Here is a 13,772-nt window from a genome sequence, read left to right on the forward strand (position 1 = left end):
CCCTACCACCCAGGAATGACCTCAGTTAACCTTCCATCTGTTCTGCTATGCATCCATACAAACACATGTATATTTACAAAGATGGAGTCATCTTGCATATATTATAGTGTGCCTTGCTTTTGCCCCTTAGTATGGAATCATGGATATTTTCTCATGTCGTCCAATGTTCTTTGAAAACACCATAATATTCCCTCACTCGGATGTCACTGTGTCCCATCATATGGGTATGCCATCATAGGGATGTAAGTTAGTCATTTTCTTTTGGGTTTTTTTTTTTTTTTTTTTTTTTGCTTGTTTACCCTATCAAGGGGTAATTTTAGATAAGTGAATATTATTAGAAGTAGTAAGTGTGGATATCTAACAACTTATACTGGCCAGAGCAAGAATATTTTTTTTTCCTTTTGTGATTTTTAAAAATATTCTATTGGTGTACAGTTGATTTGATGGTTGAGATGGTTGGATGGCATTTCCGACTTGATGGACATGAGTTTAAGTAAGCTCCGGGAGTGGGTGATGGACAGGGAAGCCTGGAGTGCTGCAGTCCATGGGGTCTCAAAGAGTCAGACACGACTGACCAATTTCGTATCTATTTTAACTTTAAACTGAACTGATAGTCGATTTACAATGTGTGTTAATTTCAGGTGTACAGCAAAGTGAATAAGTTATACTTATATTCACTCTTTTCTTTTTTTTCATTTTTAGATTCTTTCCCCATATAGGTCATTACAGAGTATTGAATAGAGTTTTCTATGCTATATAGCAAGTTCTTATTAGTTACCTATTGTATATATGGCAGTGTGTTTACGTCAATCCAAATCTCCCAATTTAGCCCTAGCCACCCACTTAACCCCTGGTTACTATAAGTTTGTTTTCTCCATCCACGACTCTACTTCTGTTTTGTAAATAACTTCATTGGTACACTTTTTTTTTTTTAGATTCCACATATAAGTGATACCATAAGATATTTGTCTTGTTTATGGTTTCCTTTGCTGTGCAAAAGCTTTTAAGTTTAATTAGAACCCATTTTAAATTTTTCATTTTCATTTCTTTAGGAAGTGGATCAAAAAAGATCTTGCTGCAATTCATGTCCTAGTCTTTCATTTGTGTTGAACATTTTTGAAAAAGATCTTCCCTTTTGAAAAATTTGCCACAATGCATCTTTCCATACATAAACTTCTGTTTCTTTCTATAAATGGAAGCATAGTTGATGTACAATCTTATATCAATTACAGATGTATAATATGAAAATGCTGGGGTGCTAACAATTTCGTATCTATTTTGACTTTGAGCATGTCCACCCATGGGCATCAGGCAGCTTCCCACTCACAGCCAGTATCCATGTGTGTGACTGGTGGAGGGGGCGCCATCCGTGGCACTCCCCCCCGTGCTGCTCACACCTTCGCCCTGGCATCACTCCCTTTTCTTTCCCTAATCTTTGCCTCTACTCCTGAACTCTTGGCAGCTCCACTCTTGCTGCCATCTTGTGGTCTTCGAGAGAATTAAATTAGCCTGTGCAGAAGGCAGGCCAGTCCTGGAAGGCTTGGAGTGCTCCAATCAGGGCAGGAAGGTTCGTTTCGGGTGGTGGTGGTGGTGGTTGTTTGGCTCCACCAGGTCTTAGTTGAGGCATGCTGGATCTTTCTTTATTTTTTTTAGTTGCAGCATGTGGGTCTAGCTCCCTGACTGGTGATCAGTCCTGAGCTCCCTGCATTGGCAGTGTGGCGTCTTAACCACTGGACCACCAGGTAAGTCCTGGGGAGGTTCATTTTGAGTTATGATCCAGACAGTAAAGCATGTCTCAGCAAGCTGGTATTCTCACATACTGCTGGTTGACATACAGGAGGAATCGTGGACCAAAGGCTCTGAAACAACCTTTGTCTTTCTATTCGGCTTCCCCCAAGCTAGGGACACTGAATAGATCCTACTGAATTGACCTGTGGTATTTCTGAAAGCATTCTACGTTGTGTCAGAGAAACGAGTCTTTCCCATCAGCCTCAAATTTAACCACTAGGGATTCAAGTCTTTGAGTTCTGTAGGCATTACCACTTTTAAGAATCCCCTATTAAAATGGTAATCAAAGGATTCTAAAAAAATAAATGGAGCCATGTTCACAGATTCGGAGACTTAATGTTGTTAAGATAACAATTCTACCCAATGGCATATACAGATTCAATGCAATTCCTATCAAAATCCCAATAGTATTTCTTTTACAGAAATGGAAAAACTCATCCTGAAATCCATATGGGGTTTCAAGGAATCCAGATTTAAAGCTTGGTTCAAAGTGAAAGTAAGTAAAACAGGGTGGTATTTTCAGAAGAACAGACATGTAGACCAATAGAATAGAGTTGAAATCCCAGGAATAAAGCCTTACCTCTATGGTCAGTTGGTTTTCAACAAGGGTGCCAAGATTATTCAATGAAGAAAAAAATGTTCTCTTCATCAAATGGTGCTGATAAGCACCTCTTCCTTATGTCATATACAAAAATTAACTCAAAGTGGATCAAAGACCTAAATTTTAAGAGCTAAAACTATAAAGCTGTTAGAAGGAAGCATAGAGGGAAATCTGCCTGACCTTAGATTTGGCAATGGTTTCTTACATGTGACACCAAAAGCTTAGACAACAGAAGAAATAGATAATTAGACTTCATTAAGATTAAAAACTTTTGTGCCTCAAAGGATACCATTAAGAGAGTAAAAAGACAACCCACAGGATGGGAGAAAATATTTGCAAATACTACATCTAATAAGGGTTTAAAATCCAGAACATATAAAGAACTTCTACAATTCAACCACAAAAATACAAAAACCCAATTAAAAGGTGGGTAGGGGACTTGAATGGACATTTCTCCAAAGAAGATATACAAATGCCCAATAAGTACATGATAAGATGCTCAACATCCTCTGTCCATGGAATTCTCCAGGCAAGAATACTGGAGTGGGTAGCCGTTCCCTTCTCTAGGGGATCTTCCCTACCCAGGGATCGATCCCAGGTCTCGAGCATTGCAGGCGGATTCTTCACTGTCTGAGCTGTCAGGGAAGCCCCATTAGTCGTTACAGAAATGCAAATCAAAATCACAATGAAATACCACTTCACATTAGTGAGGGTAACTATAATTTTAAAAAGAAAAAAGACAATAACACGTTGGAGGGGATGCGAAGACACTCTTGCAGACTGCTGGTGGGATAATAGGTGTGTGCCTATTTATATGTCTACAAGCGTGTCCATTTGTCTATCCTTATGCCTTTCTATATCTGTGTGTCTATATCCAACGTCTATGCACATGTCAAAGTCTGCATCTACATCTTTAAGCAGTGGTAGGTTATATTGATCACACTCTTGTTTCCTGCAGCTGGTTTCTGCTGTTTCTAACTTCAGATAGTGACATTAGAATCAAAGAGAAAAGACAGCTTTCTCAGCGGTGGGTACAGCCTGAACGAGGCTGGGGCAGAGAGTAAAGCAGCTTGGCTGGATCTGACGACAAGCCCTATCTTCAGCTTTCTCCCTGCCCCCAGCCTGGCTCAGAGCTCAGCAACTCTGAGACCGTGTGCCTTATGGACTTGCTGTGAGCAGAGGGTGAGAACAAGAGGTAGTTCAAAAGGGTAGGTTGACGGTAGATGGTGGGCAGTGAATTTGGGGAGTTATGGGGAGCCGTGTATGGTTTTTGAGCTGGGAAGTGAAGGGCATGAGAAAGGCAGGGTTTGGGGGAGATTAGCCAAGACGTGGTATGTGGTCACAGCCAGATGGGGGAGGCTGACTTGTCAGGCTGCACTGACATGTCCTGGCTGTTATGGTCTTGGAAAAATAGAAAGGCAGCCCGTGAAGGAGGGGAGAGGGTGACTGGAGGTAATGGGATGGTCCTTGATTTGCCCAAAGTAACTTTGTAAAGCTTTGAGGATGTCCTCTCATCACTCCCCATCCCTTTGGTGAGCTGGAGCAGAGTGGGCACTCTAGTTCCCTTCCCACCAGGAGAGGAGTCCCTCCCTTGGCGTGAATACCTGTCACTGTTAACCATTTATTAATCAACCTGTGAGCACTTTCCATTATGGAGTCCTCACCGCTACCCAAGAAGTCCTTACTATTACTACCCCCATTTTACAGATGTGGAAACTGAGGCACAAGCATGTGACATGACTTGCTTAGGTCATATGTTGTGCTGAGCTGTGCTTAATTGTTCAGTCGTGTCCAACTCTGTGAGGCCTCATGGACTGTAGCCTGCCAGGCTCCTGGATCCATGGAATTCTCCAGGCAGGAATACTGGAGTAGGTTGCCATGCCCTACTCCAGGGGATCTTCCCAAGCCGGGGATAAATACTGGAGTGGGTTTCCATGCCCTCCTCCTGGGGATCTTTCCAACCCAGGGATCAAAGCCAGGTCTCCCACATTGCAAGCAGATATGGCAACCCACTCCAGTACCCTGGAAAATCCCATGGACCGAGCAGCCTCGTAGGCTACAGTCCATGGGATCGCAAAGAGTTGGACATGACAGAGCAACTTGACTTCACTTCTTCACTTTACTGTGTGAGCCACCCAGTCACGTGAGGTAATGTCCAAATGGGGATTTGAGTTCAGTTCCACGGCTCTATTGGAGAAGGAAATGGCAATCCACTCCAGTACTATTGCTTGGAAAATCCCATGGACAGAGGAGCCTAGTAGGCTACGGTCTATGGGGTCGCAAAGAGTCGGCCACGACTGAGCGACTTCACTTTCACTTGCCACGGCTCTATAGACGCTGCCTATCGAGGCTGCCACCAGAGGGCGCACTCCACCAACTCCCAAATTTTTCCGATTAATACCATTTCCTGCTGTCCTCAGAAAAGTGATACAAAGGCAGACTTCGACCTGTGCCCCCACGCCAACCCTTATTCCCTGGGGGTCCTTGTCCAAAGCCATGGCTCCATTCCGTGCCTCAGTTTGTTCATCTTTATAAAGGGGCCAAGAGTAGGACCTACCACTTCATAGCACTGCGGGGGATTAAATAAGACCCTTGCACAGCACCTGAGACCGTGTCACTCAGTAAAGGTTACTTCTCAGCACTAATGCCTTCTAAGCACACTGCTTGTCCATGGGGAATTCTGGGTGACACTTCCCATTGGCATGTGGTCTGTGTGCCCTCTGTGGACTGACCCTCTGAAAGCAAGGGCAGTTCCCTCTCTCACTAGCCAGACAGTGAGGGGTAATGGGTAGGAAGGAGCATGGCGTTGTGGGTTCAGACAGACTTGGGTTCAAATCCCAACTCCATCATTTGCTGGCTGTGTGATCTTGGGGAAGTGACCTCACCTCTCTGAGCTCCAGTAAAGAGGGTATCATAATCATTTTGCACCATATGGACTTGTTGAGAGAGGGCTGTGTGCAGTGCCAGGCACTACAGAAGCCCAGAAGACATGGAAGCCTCTCCCATCCCACCCTCCAAGGCCACTCCCTTCGTCCCTCAGCTGACTTGGGGCCCCGGGCAAAGGGGCAGACCTTAACGTCCTCAGGATCTTGGCCTGTGTGTTCCCCTTCCCCCCAGCCTACCAGGGCCCCTGTCTAAAGGCTACCCTGTTCCAGCCAGTTTTTGAAGTTCGCATCATTTAAGAGAGTAGAGCTCCTGGGCAGAGAGCACCCAGGGATGACCCAGTGAGCATGAAGCCGGCCCTTCTGCTGTGACAGCATTGTCCCAGGACACGGCCTTTGATCCTCCCGATGGGCCATGTGACCGCCTGTGGCCACTGCTGACCAGGCACCGCAGGTGTCTGCATGTGACCACCGAGCAAGTCATGTTCCTTAGACTTAACCCCTGGTAACGACACCTGACATCCACTTGCCAGGCACATGACACACCTTCTCTCCTTAAATCTTCACCATAACACTAAGAGATCCAGGGAACCCTTAGAACCCCATTTTAAAGACAAAAATAAAACAGAGTCCAAGAAGAGAGGTAACGTCCCCCAGGAACAAACTCAAGTGAGCAGAGTCCCAGATCTTGCTGATACAAAGACCTAATTCTTACCTGCTGCATACAGGGGCCCCCAGATGGGAACTGCTTTAGTGTTCAGAGTCCAACCAACACTGATCTAACAATTTTGTTAATGACACAGTGGTGACCCCATGGACTATATGGTCCATGGAATTCTCCAGGCCAGAATACTGGAGTGGGTAACCATTCCCTTCTCCAGGTGACCCAACCCAGGGATCGAACCCAGGTCTCCCGCATTGCGGGCGGATTTTTTTTACCGGCTGAACCACAAGGGAAGCCCAAGAATACTGGAGTGGGTAGCCTATCAATTCTCCAGGGGATCTTCCTGACCCAGGAATTGAACCAGGATCTCCTGCATTGCAGGTGGATTCTTTACCAATTGAGCTATCAGGGAAGCCCATAGTGGCCTAGGCACCATAGAAAAATACTCAAAGAATATGAGCAAGCAGTTCACGGAAAAGAAAATGCAGATAGTTACTAAGCCGATGATAACTTGTCAACTTTGCCAACAGGGAAAAGTACAAATCACAGCAATGATGAGGGAGTCTGCGGTGGGTCCTTAGAAGGAGATAGAGAGCAGTGTTCATTATTTGATGGATTTTCAGACTTGAACAAGCTTTTCTGTCCTTCCAATAAGAAAGGGAAGACACTTGTAACAAATGACAGGATATTGTGTATAAAGATGCACACTTACTACTCTTCCTTATAAATGTGAAGGTCAGTGTTAGGTGTCAACCTGGCTGGGCTACAGTCCCCTGTTATTGAATAAGCACTAAGCTGGGTGTTGCTGTGAAAGGATTTTATAGATGTGATTAAAGTTGTAATCAATTGACTATATGTAAGGGAGGCTATTCTAGATTTTCTGGGTGGGTCTGATCCAACTGTTTGGTTGGTGGTTTAGTCGCTAAGCCGTGTCCGACTCGTGTGACCCCATGGACTGCAGCCTGCCAGGCTCCTCTGTCCATGGGATTCTCCAGGCAAGAATACTGGAGTGGGTGATCATTCCCTTCTCCAGGGGATCTTCCTGACCCAGGGATCAAACCGGTGCTGCCTGCATTGGCAGGTGGATTCTTGACCACTAGCGCCACCTGGGAAGCCCAGCCCAATTGGTTGGAAGGCCTTAAATGCAGAGCTGAGGCTTCCAGGAAGAAGCAGTCGCTGCTGTGGTCGGCTGGGGCCCCAGAATTTCCAGCCAGGCACCCTGTGAATTTTGAACTTGCCTAGCCCCCCCCAATCACGGAAATTCATTTCTTGATATAAAAAAATATATTTTAAACTAGTGATGATCAACTCTTACATTTCTGTGATAAATCTCTTAAACTTGTATCTCCTACTGGTTGTTTCTCTGAACACTGACCAAAACAATACCCTAGAAAAACTATTTTATTAATGCACCAGAAGAAATGTAAAAAAGATGCCATTGGTAGCAAAAACCTGGCAACAGCACATATATTCATCAGCAGAAAAAAGTGGAGAGATCAACGTCCGTGCAGTCATGCCATGAACTAATTATTACACAGCACAGAAAAGGCACAAACCGCCAGCACAGAGACAACAGGGATGAAGCTCACAAACAGGATGATGAAAGAAAGAAGCAAGTCACAGAGGAACACATAAAGTACTCTTTGATTTACATAAAATTCAGAAACAGGCAAAACTAAACAAGTCATTGCTTCTGCTGCTCCATGCTCAGTCATGTCTGACTGCGACACCATGGACTGTAGCCCGCCAGGCTCCTCTGTCTGTGGGATTCTCCAGGCAAGAATACTGGAGTGGGTTGCGTTCCCTTCTCTAGGGGATCTTTCAGACCCAGGGATTCAACCTGGGTCTCCTGCATTGCAGGCAGATTCTTTGCCATCTGAGCCACCAGGGAAGCCCAAGTCATTGCTTAGGAATACTTACCTGTGAAAGTCACTCAGCCATGTCTGACTCTTTGAGACCCTATGGACTATACAGTCCATGGAATTCTCCAGGCCAGAATACTGGAGTTGGTAGCCTTTCCCTTCTCCAGGGGATTGTCCCAACCCATGATCGAACCTGGGTCTCCCACATTGCAGGCGCATTCTTTACCAACTGAGCTACAAGGGAAGCCTACTTAGGAATACTTACATAGTGGTAAAGCTATATGTATAGGTATATAAAATAGATAGATAGATATATAATACAATAGGTATATAAATCTATTAATAGATATATGATATATAAAGTATACAAAATTATTTTATACATCAATTCTATATAGCTATATAGTATATATAATATATACCATACATTATAACATTTTATATATTATATAATATGTATATATTATATGTATTATATATAGATACTATCTTATAGAGGATACATATATACATAATATATGTGAATATATATGTTTATAGAACAAAAGAAAGTTTTACACATATAGTGATGGAATGATTTACAATCAGCAGTTTGATGGTGATTTCAGGGACTCCTAGGGCTTCCCTGGTGGCTTTTCAGGGCAAAGGCTTCCCTGGTGGTAAAGAATCTGCCTGCAAACGCAGGAGACCTACGTTCAATCCTGCTTCGGGAAGATCCCCTGGAAAAGGAGATGGACCCCAGAAAAGGAAATGACAATCCATTCCAGTATTCTTGCCTGGGAAAGCACATGGACAGAGAAGCCTGGCAAGCTACAGTTCATGGGTCACAAAGAGTTGGACACAACCGAACTACTAACACTTCCACGTCATTTTCAAGGTTACTGATAGTTCTGTTTTTTTAACTTGAATGGAGGGCATTGTTCATTTCATTATTTTTAAACTTGTAAAGAAAGAATGGTGCTGCCATTCCGGTTCTACAAGGATCCAGTCATCAGCCTCTGCAGTGGCCCACCTCCAGTGCACCCTGAGGGAAATTCAGGATGCAGAAGGACAGGAGGGAGCTCTCTGTGCTTTGGATAGATGGCCCCTACAAGGTCAAGATGGATGCATATCTAGGGAAGAATTTCGATGACCTCAGATTCTTGTGTCTTCTCACCCATAGAAAAAAGCACTAAAATCATTAACTTGAGATGTCTGCTTTTAGTGATTCTCAGTAATCTTTTATCAAGATGAATGCTCGACTACTTGTATTTCTCAGCCCCCACCTTACTTGTCTCCTGAGAAACCTGTGTGCAGGTCAAGAAGCAACATTTAGAACCCGACAAGGAACAATAGCCTGGTTCAAAATTAGGAAAAGAGTATGTCAAGGCTTATACTGTCACCCTGCTTATTTAGCTGATATGAAGAATGCATCATGTGAAATTCCACGCTGGATGAATCACAAGTTGGAATCAAGACTGCCAGGAGAAATATCAACAACCTCAATAGGCCGATGATACCACTCTAATAGCAGAAAGTGAAGAGGAACTAAAGAGCTTGTTGATGGGGGTGAGAGTGGACAAAAAAAAAAAACTGGCTTAAAACTCAACATTCAAAAAACTAAGATCATGGCATCTGGTCCCATCACTTCGTGGTGAATAGATGGGAAAAAAGTGGAAACAGTGACAGATTTTTACTTTCTTGGGCTCCAAAAATCATCATCTCTGAGGATGGTGATTGCTGTCATGAAATTAAAAGACACTTGCTCCTTAGAAGAAAAGCTATGACAAACCTAAACAGCATATTAAAAAGCAGAGATATCAGTTGGTCAACAAAGATCCATTTGGTCGAAGCTATGGTTTCTCCAGTAGTCATGTATGGATGTGAGAGTTGGACCATAAAGAAAGCTGAGTGCCGAAGAATTGATTCTTTCAAACTATGGTATTGGAGAAGACTCTTGAGAGTCCCTTGGACAGCAAAGAGATCAAACCAGTCGATCCTAAAGGAAATTAACCCTGACTATTCTTTGGAAGGACTGATGCTAAAGCTCTAGTACTTTGGCCACCTGATATGAAGAGCCGACTCATTGGAAAAGACCCTGATGCTAGGAAAGATTAAGGGCAGGAGAAGGGGGTGGCAGAGGATAAGATGGTTGGATGGCATCACTGACTTGGACATGAGTTTGAGCAAACCCCGGGAGATAGTGAAGGACAGGGAACCCTGGCCTGCTGCAGTCCACGAGGTCGCAGAGTCAGACACGACTTAGCCACTGAACAACAACAGAGTTTATATATATTCTGAGTGCTCCCAACTCTTTGGAGCAGTTCCTCAGAGCTATCTGAGAGGCTCTGTCTCTGGCTACAGTCCTCAGTGAGGACTTAACCCTATAAAACCTAACACAGCATTTATGTTGTGCATTTTTTTTCAGTTAACAAACTGTAAACAAGTTTTGCCTCATTTTGCAAGTATAACACGGTCCACAATAAAACATTTTTAAAAACTAAGCAAGCATACAGGATGCTCGGGGCTGGTGCACTGGGATGACCCAGAGGCATGGTATGGGGAGGGAGGTGGGAGGGGGGTTCAGGATTGGGAACATGTGTACACCTGTGGCGGATTCATGTTGATGTATGGCAATGTATGGCAAAACCAATACAATATTGTAAAGTAGTTAGTCTCCAATTAAAATAAATAAATTAAAAAAAAAAACCAAGCAAGCAAAAATGTTATAAGCCTCCGTAGAGAGATGAAGCAGACTATATCTGGAATATCTTGGTGGCGATTAACTGGATGTTCTCCAGGAACAGGAGGGAGTTCTGTAGTACGATGCTGGGGAGGAGCCAAGGAGAAATCAAGGAGCTAGGGGTGGCCTGATCTCTGGCCTCATCCCTTCTCCCCTCAATTAGTTCAGAGTTCTTCTGACTTCCGGATACCACATAGCGATCTAAACTGCTTCCACGAGTTTAAAAGACACTCCACTAGTTTAAAAGACACTTTCTCCTTAGAAGAAAAACTTCTAAGATATGCATGATCTAGAAAAGCAGATTTCATCTCTCTGAAGGAAGCAGAGGAGGTAAAGGAGAAAAACCACCTCAGGGACTACCCTGGGGGGTACAGTGGATAAGAATCCACTTGCCAATGCAGAGAACATGGTTCCATCCCTTGTCCAGGAAGATGCCACGTGCCTCAGAGCAGGTAAGCCTGTGCACCACAACTACTGAGCCAGTGGGTTGCAGGGCCCACAAGCCCCAGCTAACGAGCCCCTGTGCTGCAACTGCTGAAGCCCACGTGCCTAGAGCCCGTGCTCCAAAACAAGAGAAGCCACCCCAGCGAGAAGCCTGTGCACTGCAACTAGAGAAAGCCCTGGTGCAGCGTGAAGACTCGGCGAGACCTAAAGAAATGAATAAAAATAATAAAATAAATCCCTCTGTTCTTTAAAAAAAGAAGGAACAACAGGGTATGCAATGGCCGCACAACAGTATTTCACAGGAGATACATCAGCTCTTTCCTTAGTCCACCACGGATGGAGATTTAGGGTATTTTCAGCGTTTGCACAAACATGAAGATGACATAGCAAACACTCCCAGGCTTAGAGCGCTGTCCAAATGGTCTCCTCTTCAGAAAAGCTCCGGGAGCGACAGAGGCACAAAAGCACATATGTTTTCAAGGCTCTCAAGATTGACATTTATCAATGGGCAAGTCTGCTTCTAGAAGGGTTATGCCCATGCAAACTCCTGGCAATGGCAATGAAAACACTTCCTCGAAGTTGATACTGTTTGCTGATTACTGGGCTGCCATGGTAGGTAATGAGCACCCTGTCCCCGGGGGGGTTCAAGTAGGTGTGGTACGACTCTGCCCAGGGCTGCTAGGATCAAGAAGGAACTTGTGTTGGTTGCAGATGAGACTCAGGTATGCTTAAGGCACCTTCTAAGTCTTTGGGCCTCTCCAGTAAAGACTGGAAGCTCTAATTCTCTCTCTCTTTCCTCTTTTAAGTTCCCCTTTGAGCCTATTCTGCTCACACTTTCCCCAAACATTTGCTTTGTTCCTGACACTGCCACTGTGGATAAAAAGAACAGACTCTGGCTCATCTTCCAGTTCTGCAAAAGGTTCAATCACGACCCACTGCAGTGCACCCTAGAGAGCATTTAGGGTTGAAAGAGCATTCTGGGGTTTGGATATATGGCCCCCAGAAAGCTAAGATGCATAACTAAGGGAAGATTTCAATAACCCCAGATTTTTGCATCTTCACATCCATAGAAAAGCACTAAAATCATTAACTTGAGATGTCTATATTTTTGTCATTAACAATAAACTTTCACCAAGATGTATGCTTGACTACATGTATTTTCCAGGCCCCAAAAAATTATACTGGCTTCTCCCCCACCTCTTTGGAGCAGTTCCTCAGAGCTATGTGAGGGGCTATCTGTCTGGCTATCGTCCTCAGTAAGGTCCCAATAAAACTGAGACGCCAGGTTGTGTTTTTTTTCAGTTGACACCACACAGTCCCTGGGCCTTCTGAATACAGCTGCCGAATGTCAGATAGATCTAGCCTTACTGTGGAGTGATACAGGACATTTAGTCTGTAGTGGTGAAGGGGACTCACCTGGGGTCACTCAGACCTAGGTGCAAAGCTTGGCCACTTCCTGTTGGGTGCCTTGGGGACGGGTTGCTTCATCTCCTTGAGCCTCGATTTCCCTCATCTGCGAGATGGGGATCTCTGTAGCCCTCACCCCACAGTAAAACCACTAGGTGGAATTTCCGGGGGGGTCCTTTATGTCTCAGTGTAGAAAGAATTCAGCGAGAGGCAAAATGATAGGTAAGAGGTGATTTTTTCAGGCAGCTGAGAGGGTGCTGCACCCCAAGAACTTAGGGCTACAGTTTTATAATCAAAAGTGGGAAGGGGGGAAAAGACCACCACCTTCTTCATTCTTGAGTAGACGTCATGTTTCCATCATCAGTTCCTCCTCCAGGTTGGGCAGGAGAGTTTTCTCGCCCAACCTGGAGGACTCGTACGGCACTATGGAAAAATTATTTTAGGTCTCAATACAATGATGGCCTTTCACTTTGAAATGTCACCTTTCCATAAATTACTGTTTGTTTTAGGTGTGCAGAGAGCATGTCCTAGGGGTCATTAACTTTCTGAGCTCACCGGGCAGGATATGGGGCTCAGGCCACCATTGTTTTATTGTTTGGGGCCATGACTCATGGTTCTGTTGCTAAATGAACTGCTGGGTTTTATGGCTAAGCAAGCCTGCATTCTTGAGTGATTGTTAATTTCCAGGGGTCTCCCATACTTTTTTCTTTACTTACAATCCCCTAGTGGATTAACTATTTAGTCACCTACTTTGCCCCTTACTCTGTCCCTATCCACAGGGCTATTAAATGGGACAAGCATAAGGACACTGTCACCTAGGCAACTGTACTCTGTAAATCACTATTATCTACGGGCCGAGATTCCAAAGATATGCTCTAGACCTCAATGTCATCCTCTCTAGGGTGGGGAGCTAGAGTGCTCTGAAGGCAAAGAACGTGAGGGTGGTGGGAGGGGTGGGCAGGGAGGAGAGTGAAAGACCACCCAGAGGTGGTGGCCCTTGAGCAGGGTCTAGCACCTAAGGAGGAGTCTGTCAGGGAGACAAGGGAAGGGCTGGCAACCCAGGCAGGCGCCTCTGAAGGAGCAGAGGTGTGGCCGACTGTTAAGTCCCCTACTTCCCTGGCTAGAGCAGGAGAGGGTGGAGGTGGGGGTAAAAGATGAAATCAGCAAGGGGAGCTCTGGCTAGATGGTAAAGGGCTTCTATCGACCGCTGGGCTCAGTGTTGGGCCTCGGTCCTCAAGGTGGTGAGGAGACAGGACAGACTTGGAGAGAGGGAGGTGGTGAGATGAGATGTGTGCAACCTGTGGTGGTGGAGGCTGTTGGAGGAGGAAACCCCCAGATCACTCTTTCGGTGCCCTATCCTACTCCAGGGGCTTCCCTGGTGGCCCAGATGGTAAAGAATCTG

The 13,772-nt window shown here is 44.9% G+C and overlaps 1 protein-coding gene across 1 annotated transcript in view; it reads left to right on the forward strand.

The window, feature by feature from the left end:
• Positions 1-13,772, forward strand: part of SLC8B1 (solute carrier family 8 member B1) — a 46,717-nt gene that overhangs the window by 2,391 nt on the left and 30,554 nt on the right. The window contains exon 2 of the mRNA XM_044930112.2: positions 1,654-1,742. The gene's annotated coding sequence lies outside the window, so the exon portion shown is untranslated. The remainder of the gene's footprint in view (positions 1-1,653; positions 1,743-13,772) is intronic.

This window comes from Bubalus bubalis, chromosome 17, assembly GCF_019923935.1.
Source record: "Bubalus bubalis isolate 160015118507 breed Murrah chromosome 17, NDDB_SH_1, whole genome shotgun sequence".
Taxonomy (NCBI): Eukaryota; Metazoa; Chordata; class Mammalia; order Artiodactyla; family Bovidae; genus Bubalus; species Bubalus bubalis.